The 26,847-nt window shown below is 41.0% G+C and overlaps 1 protein-coding gene across 3 annotated transcripts in view; it reads right to left on the bottom strand.

Moving 5' to 3' along the window:
* CARD11 (caspase recruitment domain family member 11) overlaps positions 1-26,847 on the bottom strand; it is a 131,597-nt gene that overhangs the window by 82,782 nt on the left and 21,968 nt on the right. The window contains exon 2 of one of the 3 annotated variants that reach the window (XM_072597687.1): positions 11,280-11,382. The exons of 1 other annotated variant lie outside the window; for it this stretch is intronic. The gene's annotated coding sequence lies outside the window, so the exon portion shown is untranslated. Of the gene's footprint in view, positions 1-11,279; positions 11,609-26,847 lie in introns of those variants that run through there. One more of the 3 variants, XM_072597688.1, reaches the window with a different exon arrangement.

The raw sequence follows: 26,847 nt of genomic DNA, 5'->3' as shown, positions 1-26,847 counted from the left end.
ATCTGTGATTTCCTTAGCATGAGGGAACTCCCAGAGTTGGAAGTCCTTCTGTCAGAGAAGATCACAGATCAACCATGAATTAATAGATGAGTTGTAGGGATTTTCTTAAGGTTATATAGATGTTAAGAAATTTGTTCAAGGTCAAAAAATAAGTATGAAATTTCGGTGGAATGGAACCCAGGTCTTATTGAGTTCAAGTGCAGTACTCTCATCCACTCTAACACTGATGCCTCTGGAGTGAGATCAACATAATTGATATTAGTATAGGGTTTTCAGTCTGCTAAGTGAGTTCTCACTTTTACAGATGAGAAAACTGAGGTTATTAATAGGCCATGACTTACCCATGGTCACATAGTAGTGTCTGAGGTTAGATTTGAACCCAGGCCTCATAGATAGATAGATAGAAACTAAAGATCTAAGTTCTCTAATGCAAACCAGTTTAGAATCCTTTGGTGGGGAGATGATCCCAGACTTTCACAACAGGACCAGCATCCCAAGTGAAGTCACTAGCAAATGACTGGAAAGCATTTGAAAACCTGAAGTGCTATGATATGGGACAGCTCAATAATGAGACTATGAATAATTAAATTAAAAGCTCAACCAAAAAAATCTGACTCTTTATTACCCAAAGGACCATAACACACCAATACCGTCCATGGGGTTTTCTTGACAAAAATACTGCAGTGGTTTGCCATTTCCCTATCCGGTGGATTAAGGCAAACAGGTTTAAGTGACTTCCCAAGTGTCACACAGCTAGTGAGTATCTGAGGCTGAATTTGAACTCAGATCTTCCTGACTCCAGGTTCAGTGATCTATCCACCGAGCCACCTTGATCTGGTCACTGGATCTAGATGGCTCAGGAGGAGAAAGCGAGGCAGGTCACCTTGCATAGCCCTCTTTCACTTAAAACAAAGTCAAAAGCAAGTCATGTCATCATTTCTCTGATGTCATGGTCTTCTTTGAAAACAAAGGATGAACACAACAACAATGGAGCCACCTAGCTGTCTAATGATCAATTTTTTTTTTTTTTTGTGAGGCAATCAGGGTTAAGTGACTTGCACAGAATCCAGCTAGTAAATGTCAAGTATCTGAGGTCAGATTTGAACTCAGATTAGTAACAAAAAATTGCAGTAACCAACTGAAATTCAGAATAGAATTGGGTTTCTACTATAGGAGATAGGCTCTGCATACCAGAAACGAACTGGAAGAACCAGGCAGGATGTATGCTCCTGTTTTTTTTTCTTTTTCTTACCATTTACCTTCTCTCATGCCTGTGCGGGCCTCTAAACGAGGCCAAGATATCATTTAGGAACCCAACCTTGAAGGTCAACATCCCAGCATGGTGTGATGATGTATCAGGCATCGAATTCCACCCAGGAGGATAATGAGTGCAAAGGCCCGCTCTGATGTTTAAAGTAAGAGCAAGAGGCATTTGTACACCGACGGCTGCTTTTTACTCCCCTGCTTGGAGCCTGTGGGAAGGGATCATTTTATTTCCTAGCATAAAGGACGCAGTCAAGAGCAAGCCACGTTTTCTCAGTTCCAGACAGGCCAAAGTAATCCTCTTTTTGAGATGTCCACAGCATCCCCACATGGCCCGCCAGCAACTCCCAAAGGGCTGTGATGTGGCCTTGAAGATGCAAGCCTTCTTAACAGAAACCATTTTCCAGGAAATTATACGTGACCCTTCCTAGTCAGTAATGATTTCTTCCCTCCTGGATCTCCCATAGCACCTTCCTGACTCCTCTTTTATGCCTTTATGATGTACTGTTTTGCATCAGATTTATCTGTGCAGACATCTTAACTATCCAGATTTTAAGTTCCATGAGGACAGGAACATCGTCTTTGCTATACTTGTTACTCTCTGCATGCCCCATGATGCTCTGTACCCAACAGGAGTTTAGTAAATGTTGAAATGAATTTTTTTTAAAAGTGCTTCATTAGAAAACCAGAAACTTTCTCAGATGGCTCTATGAAATCTCAGAAGAAGATGGAATTCCCCCTTGGTATCTATCCCTCATCCACCAAATTTTCTCAGAAAACTACCTTTATTTCTCTTTGTTCCTTTAATTCCCTTGAACTTTGGATAAAATGTTTCCTTACACCATCAAGAGCCTCGTTGTTTCATTCTGTTCTCTGAATTAATTTTTGTGCTGCATTTAGCAAAAAGTCATTTGTGGGGTCATAATAAATATCAGGTATTCAAGGGTGCCCCCTTAGGAAAGCACTAACCATTTCTCTCTTTTGTGCCTTTGCCTGGAATGCTCTCCCTTCTTGTCTTCTGACTCTTGCAATCCCTAGTTCCCTTTTAAAAAAAGCTTAGCTTCAATGCTACCTCCTGCACGATGCTTTTCCTAAATGCCCCTGAGGTGTGAACACTCTCCTCTGAGATGACTTTGTGTATTTTTTGCACATATTTAGTATTTATTTCTCTCTATGTATATTATATCAGTAGAATGTAACTTTTTCAAGCAGGAAACGTCATGTTTGTCTTTGGGACTTTAGCATCTAGAATAGTACTGGATCTACAGTAGGTGTTTAATTAATCAATCAACTTGCATTTATTAAGTACCTATTATAGAATAGGCAGGTAGGTGGTGAAGTTGATAAAGTGTTGGGCCTGGAGTCAGGAAGACTTGTTCTTCCTGAGTTCAAATCTTACCTCAGACATTCCCTAGCTGTGTGACCCTGGGCAAGTCACTTAATTCTGTTTGCCTCAGATCCTCATTTGTAAAATGAGCTGGAGAAAGAGATGACAAACCACTTTAGTGTCTTTGCCAAGAAAACCCCAAATGGAGTCATGAAGAGTCATACATGTCAGAAACAACTAGAGAACATATCAGGTATCGGACTAGGCACAGGAGGTGTTAAACAATGAAATAATTCCTACTTGCAAGGAGTTTTCTAGTGCTTGCTGAACTGAATTGATGATAGTGGATGCAGCAGTGGGTCTGAAGTGAAGAAGACCTGAGTTCAAATCCAACCTCAAACACTCACTAGCTGTGAGACTCTAGGTAAGTCACTTAACCTCTGTCTACCTCTAAATTATAACATGAAAATAATAATAATACCTATTCCTCAGGGCTGTTGAGAGAATCAAATGAGACCATATTTAAAAAGTGCTCAGCACAGTGCCTGGTACATAGTAGGCACTTACTAAATGCTGTGGTTGGTTTTGGGGTTTTTTTTTCTTTTTTCATTGAACTAGGGGACCTGAAGCAGAGAAATACAGTAAGACGATTCATGGGAAGTGCCTTTCCTTGTCTTGCAGTTGTCAGCTCAAATTATGCCATAGAAATATCAAGAAAAATGTGCCCAGTCCTGGTGGAGCTATAGAGCAGAAATACTGATTGGCACCCATCAAGGGGCTGACTAAGACCACACGAATGCAAGATAAAGCCAAGATCCTTTGAAACACTCTTTTCCCCTGTTCCAAGCACAAGCACAAAGGTGGAACTAAGTAGAAAAAAATTGGATTGTATCTGATCAAGTCAACAAGTATTTACCAACCACCTGCCTTTTGCTCCAACAAGCATTTACTTAGTGCCTACTGTGTACATAAGTCAGTGTGATATAATGGATAGAGTATGCTCTCTAAGTCAGGAAGCCCTGGGTTCAGTTTGGGTCCCTGACACATAACTACCTCTATAATGCTGGAGAAGTCATTTGTGGGGCCTGGGAAGCCTTTTGGGTCCTGTTTTTTCCTCATGTGGAACATGGAGAGGTCAGCCTACAAAACCTCTAAGGTACCATTTAACATATTTGTTAACATAAAATGCCATTTAACAATTTAACATAAATGTTCAGCACCCCAGCCAACTGTAAGATTAGAAATTGCTGAACAGGTGCCAATCTGCCCCATGAAATAATGGCTCAGATCAAAGGTCTGGACCTAAAAAAAATAGTGCCTGCCCCCAAAGAGATTACATTCTCCTCCTGAATGTAAGGTTGAGCTGTTTACAATTTCATCCAGGAGAGCAAAGTTAATGCATGCAGGCAGGCATGCATGATGTTACCTGCACTATGCTAAGTACCTCGGATGAAAATACAAGCACAGCAAGTTCCTATCACAGAGGAGGTGACGTTCCAACATGAGATGGCCACACATAAAGGAGAGGTCCATGAAGCACATATGAAGCCAATGGAGAACGTGACAAATACATGACAAAGTCTTAATCAGCTTGCTTAGAGGTTCAGGGACTTTCTCAGAATAACAAAGCAGCATAAAAGGCAGAATTTGAACCTTGGTTTCTGACTCCAAGCCCAGGCCTCTGGCTCTGGGACAGTCATTATATAGGAGAGAAATATAATACAGAATATAATAACATCGTCATCATAACTCATGCCTTAAGGCATGAGGAGCTACGTGCAGGCAGGGGAGGCAGCAAGAATTTGGGGAAAGGGGAGATTACCCAGTAGATCTCCATACCACCTAAGATCCAAGGAAATTCACTCAGAATAGCTGACACAGGCTAGTCTAATAAAAGACATATGCTGCAGGGTAAAAGAACTGGCTGGTTGAAAATCTTACTGCCATAATTTAAAAATATCTATGCCCTGAGACTGAATCTTTTGTGGCAGGGTTCTTTTCTTGAAGCCCCATCTCCTTTCACTTGCGACTTTGGTGTATAAGATGCGAATGCTGTGGAACCATAAGGCCTCCCCTGAAAGCCACAGCTTTCCACCCCCCTTTCACAGAGGCTGTTTCTATAAATGGAAGATACCCAGGTTGGGGGAGGGGGGCAGTGTGTGGCTGTACTTCCTCCTACCCTACCCTTTGTGTTTGTCTCTGGAACTGTGGACAACGTTTAGCTGAGGGGGTGGAGGGAGATGCATGAAAATAAAGGGGAAATATTCTTTTGTTGACAAAGTTCAGTGTCTTAGAGAACTCCCAGGTCAGCTGTGGGGGAATGGGTAATGAAGAGTGTGGGGTGGGGAAGGGAGAGGTGTGACTCTGCAAACAGGTCTTCCCTTCCTGGGCTAACAGTGGTTTGCCACTTCAGGTACAAGAAATAACATTTTGATTTCCGTACCAATGTTTAGTAGTCTGATTTATTAATGCCTGGACAATTTGGCAAACCTCCAACCAATCCCCCATAACCCTATCTGTGTGTGTGTGTGTGTGTGTGTGTGTGAGTGTGTGTGAACCAGCACTTCTTAAGCACTGCGCAAGGTATACAAAGAAAGTGTGTGTATGTGTGTAGATGTGTATGTATGACTGGAAAAAAAACACTGACTTGGGAGTGAGAGGACCTGGGTTTAAATCTAACTTCTGATGCTACCTGTGTGACCTTCAGCAAGTCATTTAACAACTCGAGGCCTCAGTTTCTTTATCTGTAAAATGAAATGGCTTTTGAGATCCCTTTCAGTTCTATATCTGTATCTGTTATCCATAAATGTGTACACATACATATATGATCTCCCCAACACAGTGCTTGGCATATAGTGGTTGCTTAATCAGCGTTGACTTCCTTGCTTGACTGCTTGGCAAGGGTGGGGCATGTAGAGGAGAATGGGCTGCTGGGAGGCCTTGAATTAATAGGCAGTCAGCCACCCACCCCCCTAGGCAGGTACAGGGACATAGTGGTCCTTAAGTGACAATTCCTTCAAAAGTATCTGGTCTTTCTTGTTCCTTGATGAGGGAGAACTAATCCTGATTCTGTAAAAAGCTCTTCTTTTATATCTGCTTAATCGGCGGCCTCTGCAGTGGGAATGCTTTGTCCAATGTGGTGCACTTGCTGAATAGTTATACAATTACTGCTTAATAACTGATGCATCTGGGGAATTGGGATCCTATGGAAGATAAATCCCTGCTCAGAAGTCATTCTTCCTTGAATTTCACTTAGACTCTATTAAAGCTGGAAGGGCCCTTAGCCATCTCCTAGACTAGAGCACCTTAAGCTGGGATCCTTGAATTTATTTAAAATATATATATAAAACTATATTTCAATATAATTAGTTTCCTTTGCAATCCTAGATCTTTTATTTTATGCATTTAAAAACATTTTTCTAAGAAGGAATCCCTAGGCTTCACCAGACTGCCAGGAGTCTACAACATAAAAATGGTTGGTACTCCTTGACCTAAACAGATACCCTCATGTTACTGAAAAGGAAACTGAGTCACAGGAAGTTGCTTACAGTCACTGAATGTAGAAGTGGGACTAGAACCCAGGACTGTTGGCTCTTAATTTTTTTTCCTACCAGAACTTGTAGTTTCATCTTCCTTCAGGGGAAACTGACCTTTTCAGAGTCAGATTTGAGAAAGGGCATTGCCGATACAGAGAAATATTAATGTTGATGTAGGGCAATCTCCATCCCTGTGGATCTCTAAGAACACAATACAGAAGCACAGCCTCGTGAAATTTCAAAACTGGAAGGCACCTTAAGAGTCCCTTAGTTCACCACACAGCTGAACAAGAATTCCTCATAGAGTATTGCTAACATGTGGCTATATAGGTTTGACTTCAAGATCTTCAGTGAGGTCACTGCACTCCTTCTAAAGTAGGCCATTCTACTTACTCTCTTACCATTGGGCAGTTCTTTCTAACCCCTAACCTCAATCTGACTCTAGGAGCAAAGCAGGAAAGCTTTCTGTCTCTTAGGGGAAAGGCGGAACAAGTTGAAACCCTCTTCCAATTTTTGACAATTTTTAGAATACTCCAAAGACAGCTATGATCTCGTGAGTCTTCTTGGGGCTGTTGTTCAGTTATTTTAGTCATGTCTGACTCTTCATGACCACATTTGCAGTTTTCATGGCAAAAGGTGCTGGAGTGGTTTTCCATTTCCTTCTCCAGCTGATTTTATAGATGAGGAAACTGAGGCAAACAAGGTTAAGTGACTTGCCAAGGGTCACACAGCTAGCAAGTATCTAAGGCAAGATTTGAACTCAGGAAGATGAGTCTTCCTAATTCCAAGCCCAGTACTCTGTCCACTGTGCCACCTAGCTGCCCTTTTTTGGATCTAATCATCCTTATTTCCTTTAACTAGGACTCTCCAAAGTGGGCCTAGAATGACTTCCTCAAACATCCTTTTAACTACAAAATTCTAAGATTATACTTTGGAGAAAACTACCTTGGAGAGGCTGGGTGGCTCAATGGATAGAGCATTGACCCCCCTGAGGCAAGAAGACCTTAGTTCAAATCTTGCCCTGGACACTTATTAGGTACGTGACCCTGGACAAGTCAATTAATTTCAGTTTCTTCATCTGTAAAACAGGGATAAAAATAGCACTTAAAACCTGGGTTTGAAATGAGACAATATTTGAAAAGTGCTTTACAAACCAGAAAGTGTTATATGAGTCTTAGATAATAGCATTGCCTTGTTTTCTATCTCCAGCAGTTGGTATAGTGCCTAGGATGAGGTAAGTGTTTAATAAATGCTTGTTGGCTGCCAACTGGCAGGACTGAGGCTAAAAGCAAGTCAACAAACTTTGTTAAGCACCTGTGATACGCTCCATATGGTGCTAATTGTTGGAGATGCAACGAAAGGTTAAAAAAAATTGTCTCTGTTTCCAGTGAGCTCAGCATCTAATAGGGAAGACAGCATGTAAACAATGATGTAAAAATAAGATCTATACTGGGAGAGAATCTCCGAGGGATGGCGCTAACAGTTAGGGGGAAGGATTCTTGCAGAAAGGGGGCATTGTCGCTACGATCTGAAGACTTCCAGCTCGGGGAGGAGGTGAGCAGGGAGAGAATTCCAGGCCTATGGGGACAGCCCAAGAAAAGCAACGGTTGGATGAAGTGTCCTGTTCAAGGAGCAGCAGGGAGGCTAGTGTCACTGGATTGCAGGAGACACGAAGGGGAGTAAGGTGTAAGAAGATTGGAAATGGAGGAGGAGGTTAAATTATAGAGCACTTTAAAAGCCAAACAGAAGATTTTCTATTTGATCCTGGAGGTAATAGGCAGCCAGTGGAGTCTGCTGAACCAAGGGCTCAGACTTGCACTTTAAGATGATCGGACAGCCTAGAAGACAATAGAGAGTGAAGAGATTTGTGGGGTCCCTAATGGGAGGCTATTGCATTAGTCTAGGCTGGTCAGGATGAGGGTCTGCACTGACATGGTGGCAGTAGCAGAGGAGAGAAGGGGGCAGATATGGGAGAGGTTGTGAAGATTAAACTGTTTTCTCCTTGGATTAAAGTCAGGAGATTCAGACTGGGTTCACTGGGGAAATAGTGAAAAAACTTTAACCTTGGTGATGATGGAAAAGAAATTTTCTTTTCTCATGACCAAAAAAAGGAGGTGGCTACTTGAGTTCCTGATTTAAAAAGGTACGTCAGTGACGACCACCCCCAACCCCACCCCTATCCTCACCCCCACCCCCAACTTTAGCAAAAAACTAACATATATGAAAAGGAAGTGGCATTGGAGAGTTTCCGGCATGCTAACCCCACGCTGGAGGATTAGTTTGCATCTGCAGGGAGTGAATGATGTGTCTGGGACTCTATATCCATATATATAAAATCCAGGCCTTGCACAGGGAAAACCTCCTTGGGAGCACCACTGTCAACTCCACAGGAAGCTGGGGGACCCTGTTCTCTACTGAGATTGACTGTTGGAGACCCATGCCAGTGCTGCCATCTCTGAGGCCTTTACATATCAGTAAAGACAGAGGGAGCATGGGAGGGAGGGAGCCCACTTGCCTCGAGCTACTCTTTTCTCAAATGGACAAAAGATTGTTCTGCTGATGGCCAGAAATTAATACAGCTACAGAAGCTTTCTAGGACTTAAAATTCAACGTTCCCCATGTCATCATGTTCTAGTTATCTTCTTCTTGAAACAGGAGGTTTAAACTTTGCGGGCCTTAGACTGCTGACTCAGCTGCCTGAGCCCAAACTCATAAAAATCTATTTAAAAAAGGTCCAATGATTTTATTTTCTGATCATAAATATGAAATTTAATTAGCAGCTCGCTGCTAATGAAGTCACTGTGGAAGATGAGGCTCAAGATGCCGACAGAGGAAGAGAACAGAACTTCAAACACAAAAACAAAGCAACCAGCCTACAGGAAGGAACTTAACTCTTGCCATCCCACCTTTCTTGGAAAACTTGTTGGCCCTTCTGGCCTATAAATAAAAGGAAGAGTGAATCTGTGCATGCTGGGAATTCAAATTCAGATTCTGACTTTGATGCCAGCCTCTCTAGATCAGCGGGATGCTCTACCACACCGTGGAAGACATACATTTAGTCCCCATGGTTGGAGCCCAGACTTTTGTCATTCCCTAGACCCAACTTTCAGCTTGTTTAAAGAAAAGTCTGACAATCTTATCAAGTGTTGGAAAGGAGACAAGAAGGAAAATGAAGAGTGGGAGGGGGATCCTTCAAAGCACAATGAAAGGAAAACCAGTACGGTGCAGAAAAGCCCAAGGTATCGTTCCCCAGCACTTAAAAAATCCATCAATCCTCCAAGAGTATTTATTGCGGCCAGACTTTAGTACTAAAGGACTAAGATAAGAAATCCTATTGGGTAAAAATCTGTTCCCCATATCCAGATCGTTATTATCTAAAGGGCTAATGTTCAAATCAAGTGACTATATGCAGAGCTGTGGATTTCCCAAACACGTAGGAAGTTATCCAGTTCTAGCTGTCGCCCCTGTTGAGATTAGCCAGATGATACTGACATTAATCACAGGTCAGATTTTAGCTCTACAGTTGTTATGTTTGTGAACACACATGATATCTGCATTTGTAGTTCTTAAAATTCATATATGTGCAGTCAGGTTTAGGATTGTGCACGTATCCACTTATATGTTCTTTGGATATCAAGCCATGTCTGTGTGTACATGCATGTGAGTCTATGTTTCCATGGGAGAGAGTATAAGAAATATTGGCCCACAAATGCCTGGGAGGAAGAGGTGCGATTCATGCTGATTGATTCTGCAGCACGATCCTTTAAACTCAGTTTGCAGTCAGGTCACACAGGATTACATTCTTGAAAAGACATTTATGGCTGAAGGTAATAGGGTATTTGAGGGTGTTTTTTTTTTTTTTAAACTAAAGCATATTGTAATTCTGTTGGCTTCTCAACTCCAGCTCCTTAGTAGAAGTATGCCTGTGTTCTTGGAGCTGTGGACTAATTTCTCCAAGTTTCATCACTTACCCTGCTGGCCAGCAAGGAGCCAGAATTCTTGTTCAGGCTCATTTGTTTAGGCTGAAGGAGTGCAATAGATGTGTTCCTTAGAACATGTATGTAGAGTTTTTGCAAATCAAATATTCTTCTGGCTCATTGGTTTACATTAGTCAGTGCCCCCCAGGCCCCAGGCCCTGCCATTTGCCCTGTCACAGAACCCTAAAGGCCACCAGGCCTCTCTATCTACCTGCAGCTGAGCTCTCCTATAGGCTTTGCCTTCTTCAATTAAAATATGAGCTTCAGAGCAGGGACTGTCTTGCTTTTCTATTCTATCTCTAGCCCTTAGCACAGTGCTTGGCACAGAGCAAGGTCTTAATAAATGTGTTGTTTCTTTCATTTACTCTCATGACAGTGATGCTTCGTATTCATCTGTAGCTATCTTCAAATGGAAAAAATTCTAATCATTTTAGATTTTCATCACCCTCTATTTTGTCAAACAGTGATCCGCTAAAACACTTAAATACAATAAAGGAATTTTCTATTTAAAGGAACTCTGTATTGAGGTCTTTTGTAAAGTGAAGAATTTTTCTTGTATATAACTGCAAATTATATGCATAATTATATAAAAACGACCACATGTAAATGTATAATTACAAGTAACTTGTATATAAACATAGAATCACAAATTATTAAATAAAACATAAATTACATATATCTATAAATATAAATTATAATAATTATATACATGCACACAAATATAATTAATATACTCTATAAGGGTTATGCTTTGTAAATTTAAATTTTCATGGATTGTTGAGAGTTGCTAAGGGGTAGATATCTTTAATCTTGTTTGGAGAGAAGCTTGAAAGGCACCACGTCTGACCACAAATACCACCCCCAGCCGCACATGAAGGTACCACCCTACCTTGACTGAAATTTCCAAACACCGTAAAATCTGAAGGCTGAAAGAAACCTGATTGGTCATTTAGTTTGATCAGTACTGAAATACGACCCCCCTCTACAATATCTCTGACAAGTGGTCATCCAGGGTCTTCTACCTGAAGACCTTCCCTGGTGGAGAATCCACTATCTTTTGAGACTGTCCTTTTCTCTTTTGTACAGCTGTGATTGTAATCAGAGTTACTCCTTTTGTTAGATCACAAGGGCAGAAGCATTGTCTGCAGAAGGTCACTGTAGAAATGCGTAGATTACCTGGGAATAGATGGAGGTCTCTGGGGATCACTTCTAGCCTTCGCCCATTAGGATGGATTAATTTATCAGATTGTCACCTTTGAAGGCCTAGACAGCCTTGACCCTGAGGGGATGAGATAGAGGACAGGTAAGTTTCAATCAGAGTTGGAAGGTGGAGAAGGAGAGGAAAAACACAGGGGCAAAGCAGGCAGCAGCATGGGTCATTCTAAGGCTTAGGCAGAGTATAGGCCATAGGGCAGCAAGAAGATTGGAAGACAAGAGAGGTAGGCCCTGGACATTGAGGCAGAGAGCACATTTTACTCCCCACCTCCCCACACACACACCAAGCCCACCCCCTGCCCACCTCCTAGAATTCTGCCTAGAGTTGGTCCTGGTCTTATGTCACTGAAGCTGCCCCTCTGTGATACAGAAAAAATCTATAGCTTAGACAAAGTTGCCTTGGACAAACATTTTTTAACTTCTATCTGAAAAGCCTGTACGGGACAAAACTATTTAGAATTGTGTAGTTTCTGATACCAGGAAAGAAGTTGGATGCACCATGTATGGAAGAACAAGAATGGGGAAGGGTGCTATCAGAATTCCTGGAACTACCACGTTGGTGGCCATCTATTCAGTTTATCCTTAAAGCCAGCCTTATTTATTTTGTTGTTTTTAGTCATTTCTGTCATATCTGACTCTTTGTGACCCCACTTGTTTTCTTGGCAAAAATACCAAAGGGGTTTGCCATTTCCTTCTCTAGCTCATTTTACAGATGAGGAAACTGAGGCAAACAGGATTAAGTGACTTGCCCAGGGTCACACAGCTAGTAACTAAGCATCTAAGGCCAGATTTGAACTCACAAGACAAGTCTTCTTACCTCCAGGACTTATACTCCACCCACTGTGTCATTTCACTGAAGGGGGTAATTACTGTTTATAAGTGCATTGTGTGATGAACCATAAGAGTTCTTTGCTTTAATAGGTACTCTTAGAATTCCTTCCTTTAGAAGTATTCCACCATGTCTTTCAAACGAAGCATCTATACAAGATACATGTTTATTATAGAATAAATACATCTGCAAGAAAATGTAATATAGGGACCATTTGAACATTATTTTGCTTGTGAGGAGAGCATTCTAACTTGTTGTACCTTATGCACTATCCACATGAAATAATTCTTGCTTTCACACACTTCCTCCAGTCCAAACATTGGCAATTAATTTCCCCCAAAGACATCATATGACACTTTGCTTTGTAACTCTCTAGTGCATTTCTTATGCAATATTGTGTATCATCGCTACAGGTTTTAGTGTCTCAACCTCCTATTGGACTATAAATTCCTTGAGGACAGGGGATGGGTCTTAGCTAAATTTTGCATCTTAGTAAGTAACATAGGGTGTTGCAAACAGCAGGTATCACAAAACACGTTTGTTGATGTATGTAAGTAATGCTAGTTTTATTTTTTAACAAACATATTAGTTACATAGTTAAATGAATTTTAGTTCCTTCAAAGTTGTCACCGTGGGCAACCATCCTCTTATTCCAACAAATATTCCTGCCATTAATCAAAACATTTTTGAACTTTTTTTATTGCTTTCAGATCTATTTTATGAGCCTTACAAGAAACTCCTTCTTATGACCTTACTTTGTCTTTGACCCCACTTGCTATGAGCCCAGTTGCTATGAGCCAGCTTATTCATCAAATTTGGCTGGCTATAAAAGACTTTTGGTTATTTTTTTTAAGCAAACAAAACAAAAAACAAACCCAACCTCAAAGGACAATGGCAATTCCAAGACAGAAGGTGCTAATGAGTTTTAAGAAATGACATGATTGGTGTAAATGTATGACTGCTTTGGAAAAATGACATTTATCTGTGTATACACACACTCACACACAGATTTTTTTTGCAGTAAGTATGAGTTTATTAATGGAAACCTACATTCCTAGTTTTAACAACTGAAGATAGAATGTTATCCTATGGTATAGGCAGAGTATATATTCAGAATATATATGTGTGTACATATACATATATACACATATACATACATATAATGATGATGATGATAGCTGGCATTTATATAGCATGTTAAGGTTTGCAAAATGCTGTATCAAATATTATCTCATTTGATCCTCACAACAATCCTGGGAGGTGGCTGCAAATGTTACCTCCACTTTATGGAGGAGGAAACTGAGGCAGACAAAGGTTAAGTGACTTGCCCAGGGCCACATAGTCACTAAGTATCTAAGGCTGAATTTGAACTCAGGTCTTTCTGACATTTTGTATATAGTATATATACAGAGATAACTGGCTATAACTATCACGAGTTGTGTCCTTCATTCTTTTAGAGCAATTTTGTTGGAGCACACCTAGGTATTTCCTCCCCAGTCCACAAATAATGCAACATAGGTTGACAGTCGTGTACAGACACTACTCCCTTGAGAAGATGAAATTCAGCAATGGCAGCTAGAGATTTATGGACAAGAAAATATGGCTCTTGAAACATGGTAAGTGCTTGCTGGCTTGAGGCTTCTAGGGACCTAAATGGGAGATTGGAAAGAAGCAGTTTTGTGTGGAATAAAACAAATGATCAAGAAGGAGATAGAAATCTAGGACCCATGAGTCCTAAGGGCACAAAGGCAGAGTGTTGCCCCTTAGTATCCCATAGGTTTTTGTTTCAGTCCCCATATGATCTAGATACTGGACTGGTCTCTAATCTTACATCTTTGGTAATAAAACAATGAGATTGTTGCAGAATCAAACTAATCACAGGGATTACAGATCTAGAGCTAAAAGGGATTTCAGACGTCATCTAGCCTACCCTTCTTATTTTACAGATGAAGGAAACGAGGTCTACAGAGATATTATGACTTGGTTCAAGAATACACATATAGTATGAAGCACAGTTCAGATTTGAACCCAGATTCTTTCACTCCAAATCCATTAGTTTCCCTTATTGTCCAATTATTTCAGTTGTACCTGACTCTTCATGACCCCATTTGGGTTGGCTTTTTTTTTTTTTTTTTGCAAAGGTGCTGGAGTGGTTTGCCATTTCCTTCTTCAGCTTAATTTACAGAAGAGGAAACTGAGGCAAACAAGGTTAAGTGACATGCCTAGGGTCATGCAGCAAGTGAGCATCTAAGACTGGATTTGAACTCAGGAAGATGGGTTTTCCTGACTCCAGGTCTGGCACTCTATCCACTATACTACCGAGCTGCTCATTAGTTTTTTTTACTACACTATTCACTAGAATTCAACATCCACCCCAAAAAGAAACTGAGGAAGTATTCTTTTGAACACCTCTTAATCTTTTTTCTAGTATTACTAACAGCACTTACTTTTCCTAGATACCACAAAAAAATTCTCAGAAGACCATACTACCCCTACGTCAGAATGCACCCCCCCCCCCAAAAAAAATAAACAAACAAACAAATTCTGGGATATATAGATACATTTGTATCTATATGTATATCTGTCTAGATATCCACATCTATAACTAGATCTATACTTTTTGCTTGTCCTTGCCAGCTGCAGAATTTATCTTAGGAGGGGATAAGCAGGGGAATGGTAACCCACCAGGAATTACAAAAATGGAGTTAACAAAGATAGAGGTGACTTTTTGGGTTCTCTCTTACCAGGAGTGATTAATTTGCAGCCTTTTACATGCTAATGTTTCCCTGCTTTCTGCCAGTAATAAATAACCAATATGCTTTAATACCTAGTTATTATTCATTCCTCTCCGATATTTGGATTTTGATTCTTTGCTGAGCTCAATCACATTGGATTCCTTTAACCGGGACAGCTCCATTAAGACTCCTCTCCAAGGACATCCTGGCAGCTGGGGTGACAGTAATGGATAACGGGTGACATAAAAGAATGGGAAACTGCAACACGAAATATTAGCAGCCATGGGGAAAGTAAGGGAGAACTATAATAGAAGGCACCCACCAAACTACATTTAAGCAACGGTAAGGTTGTGACACAAACCAATAAAACCAGAAAACTCACAGTTAAGGCTGACACACCATTCTTAACTTGTCCTGTTTTGCCTGGTTACTGCCCTGCAAAAATGTGGTTCCCTTTAATCACCATTCTGACAACCCAATGTTTCTCGTGTACAATGGAATGAGTAAAGGATGGCGTGCCAGCCCCTAACTGTGTATTTCCTTGGGGTTTTGGGGGTTGATTTAGTTCTCATTTTCTGCACGTTAACTTCTTCCTGTTGTTCCTCAAACAAAAGGACAGTGACACAAATAAAAGATCTTTAATAAACTTGTTTCTTCACTGACCATCTACTCTCCAAAGGATTCTAAATCTTCCTCTCCATCCTGATCATCCACCATCTTGAAACACCCCATATTCTCTCTCTGGAATGGGTCCCCTTCAGATGAAGAACTGGAGTTGGTGGCGGTGGTGGGCAACTAGTTTAGAGCCCTTCATGATGGCCAGTGATAGTGATACAGTTTCATGGTGTGTTGTGGGGGTCGTCTCAAAGAATTCAGACTTGGACTACCTCCAATTCAAGTGAAGGCATTTATTGAGGATTACGCTCTCCAGGGGGCTGAGTTCCAAGAGGAACTTCAGTAAGATGAGACAGACAATTTTATAGGGTAATGGTGCTGATTACGCAACAGAAATTATGAATATTAAAAAGGCAGGAGGGGTTTGTTAAGGGATTATGGATTTGTGATTATCCACAATGTATACAGAAAAATCCATTGGGGGGTAGGGACTAATATATAACAATGATATTATAATAAGCCTCTCTACTTCATAAGTTTACTCTAGGTCAGGTCTTTACTATTACTGCTCAGGTGCCTGCTTAGGGAATGTCTCTTCTATTGTTTTGGGGTCCACATCCTGCTGAGGCATCCTGGTGGTGCTGCTTTCTGATTGGCTGACTATTGTGGTCCTGCCTGAGATTAGATGGATGTAGTTGTGGTTGAGAGTATAGACACACCTGCTGTTTCTGTGGGAAATATAAGGAATGGGTCCAGGGGCAATGGCTAGCTAGAGGCAGTGACTGGGATTCCATTACATGGACATGCCTGCTGTTGTGAGGCAGTGAGGCATATATGAGGAAATTAGGATATTGAGTTGAGGCAGGGGCAGTGGCTAGACAGTGGGCCTGCTGTTTAGTGAGGCCTGTGATTGAGTCTGGGGGCCTGTGGGGTGGTTAAAGCTAGATTGTGTGGTTAAACTAGGACATGCCTGCTGTTCAATGAGATCCATAAGGAAGTTACGATATTGAGGCAGTGGGGGGAGGCAGCTTTATTAGAATTCCATCAACAGGAACCTCACTATTTCATAACGTGGCCTATTCTATTTTTTGGACAATTCTAATGCCCAGAGAATTTTTAGGATCCTAGAATTATAGAACAGGTACTGGATTTTATTTTCCCAGAACTCCCAACTCATTGCTACTAGTTTTGCCCCATGGCATCACACAGAATAAATTTAAAACCTTCCGAAGGACATCTCATCAGATACTGAAGACAGTTACCATGTTCCTTCTAAGTCCACAAGCCTCACTTCACTCACAAACTCAGAATTTAGAACTGGAAGGGATTGTGGAGATCATATAATCCATCCCCCTCATTTTTGAGATTTCTCGGCCCTATGTTCTTCTGCTACTTTTCCAAAAACAAAAACTGCCTTGGTTTCACTCCGGGAGGGTAGATGTATTGGGAAATCTACAGCTCTCCTGGGACAAGTCAGCCTTGATTTGTAAGGTCCTTGTTTTCTCAGCTCTAATAACCATACACAGATTCTGTGAAGGAGGCAGACAGATCCGTGGGGGCTCAGATAGGAAAGTATGGGACAACCTTGACCTTGTCGTCCATGACCCATAATGGATTTTCTGCATTGATTTTTATCTTTCTTTCTCTCTCAAGGAAACTGGACAGCTCTAATTCTTCACATCTGGCTGTATCTACCTCTGTTTCCTCCAGTGTAAAGTGGGAGTTATGATGCCTACTCTTCCTACTCAATAGAGTTCTTGTGAAGGATTCACCAAGTTCTTTGAAAAGTAGAAAAGACTTTAAAAATGCAAGGCACCACTGCCATCATCATCATCATCATCATCTTATCTGGTACAAACTCTCATAATAAAAAAAGTACCTACATAATAACCCTGTAGTCATGAATGCATTATTAGGTTATGCAAGTTCATATTCCACCTGCCACAGTTTGCTGTGCTCTAGCCTGATTAATTAGGGCTGGCTGGCTGGCTTATTCATAATAGCTCTGTACCACAAGAATAGACTGGCCCTGCCCCTAAGCATCTCTAACAGGATGTGGGAGCACCAAGGTGAGAGGGTATGCATGACCTTGGTAGGGCCAGAGATCAGGGGCCTCATGTGACTGCCTAAGGGCAATCTGGGAAGGGCTGGCCTTTCCCTCTTCTCCACCCCCCAAATTAATTTCTCTCTCATTTGGATCTATTCCACAGGAAAGGGGATTGCTTCCAAAGCATGCAATATGTAAAGCTTCAGTCTTCAATTCATTACTGGCTTATTCCAGCAGGTTACTATGGAAATAGTGTGTCAAGTCCCTACTGGTCTGAAACATTTATTGAATCCCAAGTGAATGAGTGTTAATGGTATGAGGGCCACAGGGGGCCAACAAGACCCACTCCTAGGCAGACTTAACAATTTCAGGGCTATAGACAGGTGGGAAAGAAAATGACAAGAGAGGGTCAAGAGAAAAAAAGGCAGCAGCACATAGAGCTGTAAAAATAGCAGGGTGTGATCAGCTGCTGGGCTGGAGAGACGTGTCCTAGAGAGATTCAAGGATAGTCAACAGCTGTACCTCTGAGAATTAAAGGAATGGAACCCAACTATATGATAACCAGTTCTGAGGACTCACAGTTTCTTGCAAGTTCACAAACCACCATGAAGTTCAGGACACATACTTTACTTGCTAGTAAATGAGGCCATCGAGCTCTGGATTTGAGGTCTGAGGAGCCAATTCCTGTCATTTACTCATCGCGTGACATTGTACAAGTCACAACCCTAGCCTAAGTATTCTTATCTGCAAAATGAAGGGATTGGACTAGAAAACCCCTAAAGTCCCCGATCTTGTAAATAAATATCCCCAACAGCTTCTAATCAACTCAAGTTCAAGTATATCAGACATTTACCAGAACTGTGCTAGATACTATGGAGGATAGAGAAGAGTTTCAAATACTAGTCTGCTACTTATAGTTTGTGTGACCTTGGGAAAGTCACTCTGTTGCCAGTTCTCTATGGGTCTCAGTTTCCTCAACTATAAAATATTGGGTTGAACCCCAAGATGAATTCAGTAAAACTGTGGTAATTCATCATGGTGGGAAGGTGATCCTAGCTTTTCAGTCTATGCCAGGAATACAAGTTTGGTAGATCCTTCCAAGCTGGAAAGGCTTTGAGCAGGGGCCCAGCAACAGATTGTGTGTATATCACAAGAGGGTGGATGACCAGCTATATATAACAATAAGGTATAAGATTATTACACAGGTTACACAGCAAGGCTGTGGTTGTTGTTTTTGAGGATTTGGAGGGAGTTGCAACTGGCATTAGTGGAGGGAGAATCCACCCATACAGTGGAAATCTGTTGAAATACTATAGAAGTAATGAAAAGAGTGTTTGTTTCAGAGTCCAAGGATCTACCTTAAAATCTTGGCTCTGAACTTAGTATCTATATGACCACTTAACCTCATTGTACCTCTGTTTCCTCATCTGTAAATGACTTCTAAGGTTCATCCCAGCCCTACTTGATCTTCAAATTAGAGAGAGATGCAACACTATGTAATTATGTATTGACAGACCAATTCAGTGATTCTCGATTTCACAAAGCATCTGGCAAAGCCTCCTTGTAGATATCCTTATACATTAGATGATGGAATATGGACTGAGTAATATTAATGTTAAGTTGATTCATACCTAGTTGAACACACATACTCAAGCAATGCTTGAGTGGTCATGGAACCACTTGGAGCGAAGATTCCAGTGGATAGTCATAGAGTTCTGTCCTTAAGCCTATTCTATTCAACATTGTTATCAATAATTGGGATGAAGACAGATAGAGAATGGACACCTATCACATCTGCAGAAGGTACAAGGCTGAAAGGATGACTGATGTGAATAACCAATCAAAATGGATTGCCAACAGCTAAAAACAAACAAGATGAAATTTGGTAAGGATAAATACAAAGTCCTCTATTGAGGTTAAATTATTATTCTTCAAAGGTACTAGCACAGGATGGGGGAGACCTGTTTTGTGGGGAGGGGAAGAAACTTTGGGGTGTTTTGTGGACCACAAACTTAATGAGTCAGCTATGTGATTCAGCAATTAAAAAAAACAAACAAACCAAAAGCTAATGCAATCTAAGGTTGCATTAATTGAAGTACAATATCCAGCTAAAGGGAGATGACAAATCTACTGTATTTTGTGCTGATCAGACTATAAAGAAATTGCAAGATCACAGATTTTAAAAAGACTGTAGAGCTCACCTTGTGACCCCTTTGTTTTATGGATGAGGAAAGGGAGACTCAGAAAGGCTAAGTGATTTATCCAAAGTCACACAGCTAGGAAGCATCTGAAGTGGAATTTGCACCCAGATCTTCTGGACCCAATGTCCTTTGGACTTATTTTCCGAGATAAAAAACAAACAAACAAACAAAAAGCTTTCTGTTTGGTTTTTAAAGCCCACCTCCAACCTGGCCCCTTCCTCACTTTCCAGTCTTTTGACACCTTACTCCTCTCAAGCACTTCATTAACTGTGCGACACTGGAAAAGTCGCTTAACCTCTGTTTGCCTCAGTTTCCTGAACTGTAAAATGAGGATAACAAAACCACCTACCTCGAAAGGTTGTTGTAAGAATCAAGTGAGATATTTGTAAAGTGCTTAGCATGTTTTCTGGCACAGAGTAAGTGCTATATCAATGTTTATTCCCAACTCCCCCCTCCACTGGCTTCCCTGCTGTTCTGGAACAAGACATTCTATCTCCTAACTCTGTGAATTTTCATTGGCTGTCCATTATGCCTGAAATTCTCTCCCTCCTCATCTCTTCCTACTTTTTTCCTAGGCTTCCCTCACATCTCTGCAAGAAGCCTTTCTTAGTTCTCCTAAAGCTGGCACCTTCCTTTTGAGTTATCTCCAATTTATTCTGTCTACATCTTGTTTATATACAGTTGTTTGCACTTTGTTTTCCCATCAGACTGTAAGTTCCTTGAGACTAGGGATTGATTTTTTTTAAACCTGTGAATCTCCAGTATATATCACACAGTACCTGACATATAGTAGGTGCTTAATAAATGCTTATTGATTTCTGTTGATCTTAACTCTCCCCTGCACTGTGCTGCCATTTAGAACGCTGGGTTCAGGTCTGGGAACCACATTTTAAGAAAGACATTGACAAACCAAATTTCATATATATGACAGTGATGAGGATCTGGAAATCCTGTCCTATGAGGAAAAGTTGGGGCAAATGGGCATATTTACTTTGAAAAAGGGAAGCCAGTCTATAGCTAAAGAGCCACCATATAAAAGAGGAAGCATACTTGTTCTAAATATGTTCCAAAGGCGAAACTAGAACCAATGGGTGGTAACTACAAAGAGATAGATTGTAGCACAACATGAGGAGACTGTAGCACAACATAAGAAATGATTTTCAATAGTGGGCTTCCCATGACTGTAGGTATTCAAAGACTGGATGACTGTCTGTGAAGGATGAGTGGAAGGTTGACTTCATTTGATCTCAAGTCTCTTCCAATGATAATATTTTATAATTATGATTCTCTGACTATAAATTGACAAGGAATTTAAAGAGCAAAGAGGTCAGCGTGGATTGAAATCATCAGAGAAAACTTCCTGGAGGAGAGGGGATTTCAACTAAGATTTTAAAGATGGGTAAAATGTGGATACACAGAAAGAAAGAGAAAAAGTGCTCTGGGTGGGGCCAAAATGCACAAAGGTAGGAATGAGACTGCATGTGTGGGGAAAGCAGCCTGTTTAGGGTGGTGAATATGTGTTGAGTAGCAGTGGGAAACAGGTTGGATAGGAAGGATAAGGACAGATTACACAGGGCTACAAAAGTAAGACAAAAGAATATTCAACTGTGTACAGCCCACCATTAGTTGGTCAACAAGGATTTATGGAGAGTCTACTATGTGCCAGGCACTGTGCCAAATGCTGGGGATGCAAAGATAAAAGTGAAATAATAGGAGAGACATGTACACATAGTTGAGCACTACTTGCCTTCTCTCCTCTACCTGTACATTTCCCAATACAGGGATATGTTTAATTCTCAGCTTTGGCTCTCTATTTCTGATGGAGCAGAGAGAATGAGGGTGACAAAGTAGATAGGGAATGAAGAAAGGCAGCTTGCCATCGTGGATTTGTGAACTTGAAATCAGAAAAGATCTGGGTTCAAATCCCAACAGACACTTAATAGCTATGTGACCATGGGCAAATCACTTAACTTCTCTTGGCCTCAGTTTCCCCAAATGTAAAATGAAAGCATTAGATTCAATGACTTCTAAGGTCCCTTACAGCTCTAGATCTATGATTATACAGATGGAAATGGGGATGATAGCATTTCATCAAGGCTTTATTTTATACAGAATGGCTTTCATATCCAAAGGCAGAGCATCCACACCTGTTATCCATGAGCTTTCAACTTTAATGAAAAGAAATGTTCCAGGCAGGGAAGGAGCCAAACTAGATTTAACATGCAACTGAACTAGGGAATTATCCAAGAACTGTTTCTTCCCTCTATGACTTTTAAATGAACCTGTGAAAGCTGCCTGAATAGGTCAGGCTGTGCCAATTTTTTAAAAAATTAGCTCAGTTCCATGTCCACCTAGGTGCTCAATAAGAGTTGGTGATGACAATGATGATGGTGAATCCATGAACATTAAGCTCTCTTTCTACAACAGACTCTTTGGGATCAAAGGGCTAAGTGTTAAATAATCTCTACTGAGGCTCCAGCACCAGCACTCTGGGGAACTGGAATATTTAATGTTTCACTGTGGTGAAAGAAGACATCTTTCCTAACATAGAGGGACTTTTCCAAAGGACTTAGAGTAGCAGCAAGATAATCAATCAGGAAACATTTATTAAGCACCTACTATGTGCCAGGCACTGTGCTAAGGGCAAAAGACAGCCTCTGGTCTCAAGGAGCTCACAATATTCTAATGGGACATGTTGTAACTTCAGAGATGGGGATACTCCAGAATGATCCACAGAGTACATTCATGACTCAATCAAAGCCATTCCAATTGTCTTTCTGTGGTGAAAACTGATGTGTTTAGTATGGTACAATAGAAGGAGCCTTGAATTTGGAGTCACAGGATCTGAGCTTGAATTCTGACACAGAACCCTTTCCACCTAGGTGACTTTGGGCAAATAATACCATGGATAATAACATCATCCATCTGGACCACGAAGGGACCTCAGAGGGTACCTGGTACAACCCCCTCATTTTACAAAGGAAGAGGGTAAGGCCCAGTAAATGACGTGATCAATATGACACAGGTTGTCAGCGTCAGAGGCAGGATTTGGACCCTGGTCCCTTGATTTCAGTGTTAATGCTATTTTCTCTGTAGCACTATGCCTCATCTCTCTGAGCATCAGTTTCTCTGTTGTGAAATGGGAATAATTCTATTTGTCCTACCCACGCTCACAGGGTTGTTGTCAGCATAAAATGAGATAATGTCTGTCAAGGGCTCAGAAAGCCATAAAGTGCTATGCAAATGTGAATGATGATAATAGCTATTACCATTACTATTAACAAAGCGATTATTATTAATGTCCTGGATGCACCAAGTCACTTTGTGATTATATGATCAATTGGCAACCTTTAAAGGTGGCCTGAATGAACTATTCAAGAACCAATCCTGTGAAGGAATTAAATATATGGAGACTCAATTACCTGAGATAAGCAACATTAGAGGCTTCTATTTCAATAGGCTTCACTTAAGAATCTCCTGGCTGCTTATTTTCCTCATCTCTGTCTTCTACTCTTCTCCTCCTTCATCCCACTATCTGAACTCTGAGGTCAGAGTTTCATGTTGCTGACAGAAGCTAGAGCACAAAAGAGACTGAACTGGATTTGGAATTAGAGGACTTTGGTCTAAATCTTCACCCTCCCAAGAGTAGGTATGACCATGGGTAAGTCGTTTTACTTTCATAAGGCAGCTAGGTGACATCATGGATAAAGTCAGGAAGACCTGAGCTTAAATCTGACCTCACCCACTAAGTCACTTACCCTCTGTCTGCCTCAGTTTCCTCAGTTGCAAAATGGGCCTGGAGTCAAGAAGACTCATCTTCCTGAATTCAAATGTGGCCCCAGACTCTTCCTAGCTATGTGACCATAGGCAAATCACTTAACCCTATTGGTCTCAGTTTCCTCCTCTGTAAAATGATCTGGACAAGAAAATGGTAAACCATTCTAGGATCTTTGCCAAGAAAATCCCAAATGGGGTCACAAAGATTCAGAAACAACTGAAAAATAAAAAAAATGGGAGGTAATAATAGCATCTTAGCATCTATCTTGCAAGGCTGAGTGAGGATCAAATGAGATTATATTTGGAAAGCTCTTACCACCGTGTTAGCTATTATTATTATCTCGGTTTCAGTTATGTTTTATGTGTTATCCTTATGTGCTAAATGAGAAGGTTGGGCAAGGTGATCCTTATGCTAAAGGGCATGATGTCACAAATTCAAAGGGAGATATTTTAAGTGTTCAGGTGAAACACAGAGCTACTTGACATCTGTCAGAGACTAATCAAATTACCAGCTCAAGGTAGTTTACAGTTTAGATCATGATATATTCCTTTTGATGATATTTGCGAATGTTTGAGATATGTCTTGTTTGCTTGCACTTTTGGCTACACCAGAATTTGTTGGACTTCCTTGTTTTTGACCTACCTTTGCAATGAGGGGGGCAGAGCACAATCTGATTCCAAGGTTTGAGAAGTGCTACCCAATAAGCATACCCACTCCATTAGTAACTAATTGTGGTTAAGAATGAATTAAAAATATTATTTTTTTCTTTCAGTTTATGTATATTATTTTTTAAAATGGCTCCTAAGCTATAAGGTCAGAATTGCTTATAACTCTGTTTGAATCTAACTACTTAATCAATAGAATGGTTAGGTGTTTCTTTTGGACTAGAGATACTGGGGACACCTTGGGTGGGGAACTTGGGAACCTCTGCTCTAACATAATCTCTAGCTCTAAATCTATGATTTGAAGTCTTCCTTGTCTGGGGGAAGGGAGTGGGGCAATGCTACTACCAGGAAACTCCTGTGCAGGCAAGGGGCCAGACTGTTCAAGGTCAAGGTCATTGATTGGACATAGGCTGAAGTTCTGGAGGTGGAAAAGAAGCATCTGGAGTGGATTGTGGGTCAAAGATCATGAAAAAAAATCATAGAATCACAGAATTTGAGAACCAGAAGTGACCTCAGCAGCCATCTAGTCCAATTCATACACGAAAGGAATCCCCACTATAACATAACTCAACAAGTTCTGTCTGAAGACCTCTAAGGAAGGAGAACTCATCCCTTCTCAAGGCAGAGCTCTGACTGTTAGGGAGTTTTTCCTGATATCAAGCCTAAATTTGTGCCTCTTTCCTTCTATGGGATTTTAGGACTAGCTGCTGTTTGATTCTGGAACAAAGGATTGGGGGGTAGTTTGACAAATTTCTCCATTTGCAGCACTCAACATTCTATAGACACATAAGCAGTTTTTCTTTTTCTTTTCCTTCCTTCTTTTTTCCTTTTTTCTCCTTTCCTTCCTCTTTCTCTTACTTTCTCCCTTTGTTTCTCTTTTTTACCCTTCCTTCCTTTCTCTTTTTCTCTTCCTCTTTCTTTTTCTCCCTTTGTTTCTTTCTTTTCTCCTTCCCTCCCTCCTTCCTTTCCTTCCTTCCTTCTTTCCCTTTTTTCTCTCCTTTTTTCTTCTCTCCTTTCTTTCCTCCCTCCTTCTGTCTGTGTTTGTTGTCTGTCTGTCTCTCTTCTTTACTGCCCCAGTGGCAGACAGCCCCACCCTTCAGCTTCCTCTGTTGAAGAGCTCCCAAAGCTGATGCCTTCAGTGTTCTCCATGGCAACAGTCTTCTGTAAGCTAGGGTGGACGGAAAGCACTCCACAATCATCAGTAATCAACCATTAGTAATGAAAACTCCCAGCATCTCTGTAAGAAGTTAAATGATCTGTCACGGTAGAGGAATGAGTCAGTGGCAGTGCTGGGGAACAGAACCCAGAAAGTTTGCTCTCCCCAACTCTGTCTCTCACATATTAACCTCAAGTTATGCTCTTACAATGTAATACAAACTAACACCCAGATTAAAAGGATAAGGAGTATCACACAACTCCAGTGAAGAACCAATGTAAATGAAGTCAGCTCACACTAATGAAAACACCATTGTCTACTATGAGGGTAACCCTTAACCCCCTTCCCCCCAAAAAGGTGAGGACATGCTCAGAACAAAGTTCATTATAACAAGCAGAAGGGAAATAAACTCAAACCCTGCTGTTGATCTCTCCACAGCTTTCCACTCTGCTTCAGCCCCTTGCCTTGTTACTAGGAGTAGCAGCAGCTGTCAAAACAGAAGCTATAGCCAACCTCAAAAACTTCCAAAACACCCAGCAGGGTCACTGAGTAATAAAGGACACTCCTGCCTCTAAGGCAAGAATAAAACAATCCTACAATACTGTATCCCAGAGTAGGGAAGTAGCAGAAGACAGAGCACCGGACCTGGAGTCAGGAAGACCTGAGTTCAAATATGACCCCAGACACTTAATAATCCTGTGACCCTGGGTTACTAACCTTTCTCAGCCTCTATTTTCTCCTCTGTAAAATGAGGATAATAATAGTCATATAAAATATAATAATAATAATGTAGTAATGTCTAAAGAAGTTTGTGAACCTTCAAATGCTATATAAATAATAGCTAAGATTTATAAAGAACTTTATAGTTTGGGATGTACTTTTCATGTTCCCTCATTTGATCCTCACAACCACCCCGAGAGGAAGATGCTATTATTATCCCCATTTAATGAATGAGGAAACAGAGGCATAGGAAAGTAAAGTGACTTAGCCAAGGTGAACTCAGGTCCGTCTGACTGTAAAGTCAGTTCTTACTCTAGGCGACATGCCAGCTAATTTCCTATATATGACTATATATGCAGTGTTCCAAAAATGTTACTACAGGGGCAGGAGTGTGTGTGTGTGTGTGTGTGTGTGTGTGTGTGTGTGTGTGTGTGTGTGTGTGTGTGTGTGAGAGAGAGAGAGAGAGAGAGAGAGAGAGAGAGAGAGAGAGAGAGAGAGAGAGAGAGAGAGAGAGATACAGAGACATCCCCCCCCCCCACACACAAAAAGGTATGAGACAGACACACACACAGAAAGGTATATAGGTATATATGCTGGGCACCGTTATTCAAGTTCTTGGCTCAGAAATAATTTGTAGAGTTCCTTTGTTCCTTTGACATATAATTTAAAGATTAGTATATGTTAAAATGCCTAGAGATCCACTCCTTACCCCTCAAATGCTAACACAATGAAGGAGGAAGGGCAGTGGAGTGTGTGGGAAGAAGGCAGGCAGGCATCTGTTGC

This window comes from Notamacropus eugenii, chromosome 3 (genome assembly GCF_028372415.1).
Source record: "Notamacropus eugenii isolate mMacEug1 chromosome 3, mMacEug1.pri_v2, whole genome shotgun sequence".
Lineage (NCBI taxonomy): Eukaryota > Metazoa > Chordata > Mammalia > Diprotodontia > Macropodidae > Notamacropus > Notamacropus eugenii.
Note: the sequence above shows the minus strand (reverse complement) of the source record. Positions and strands in the feature narration are given on the sequence as shown.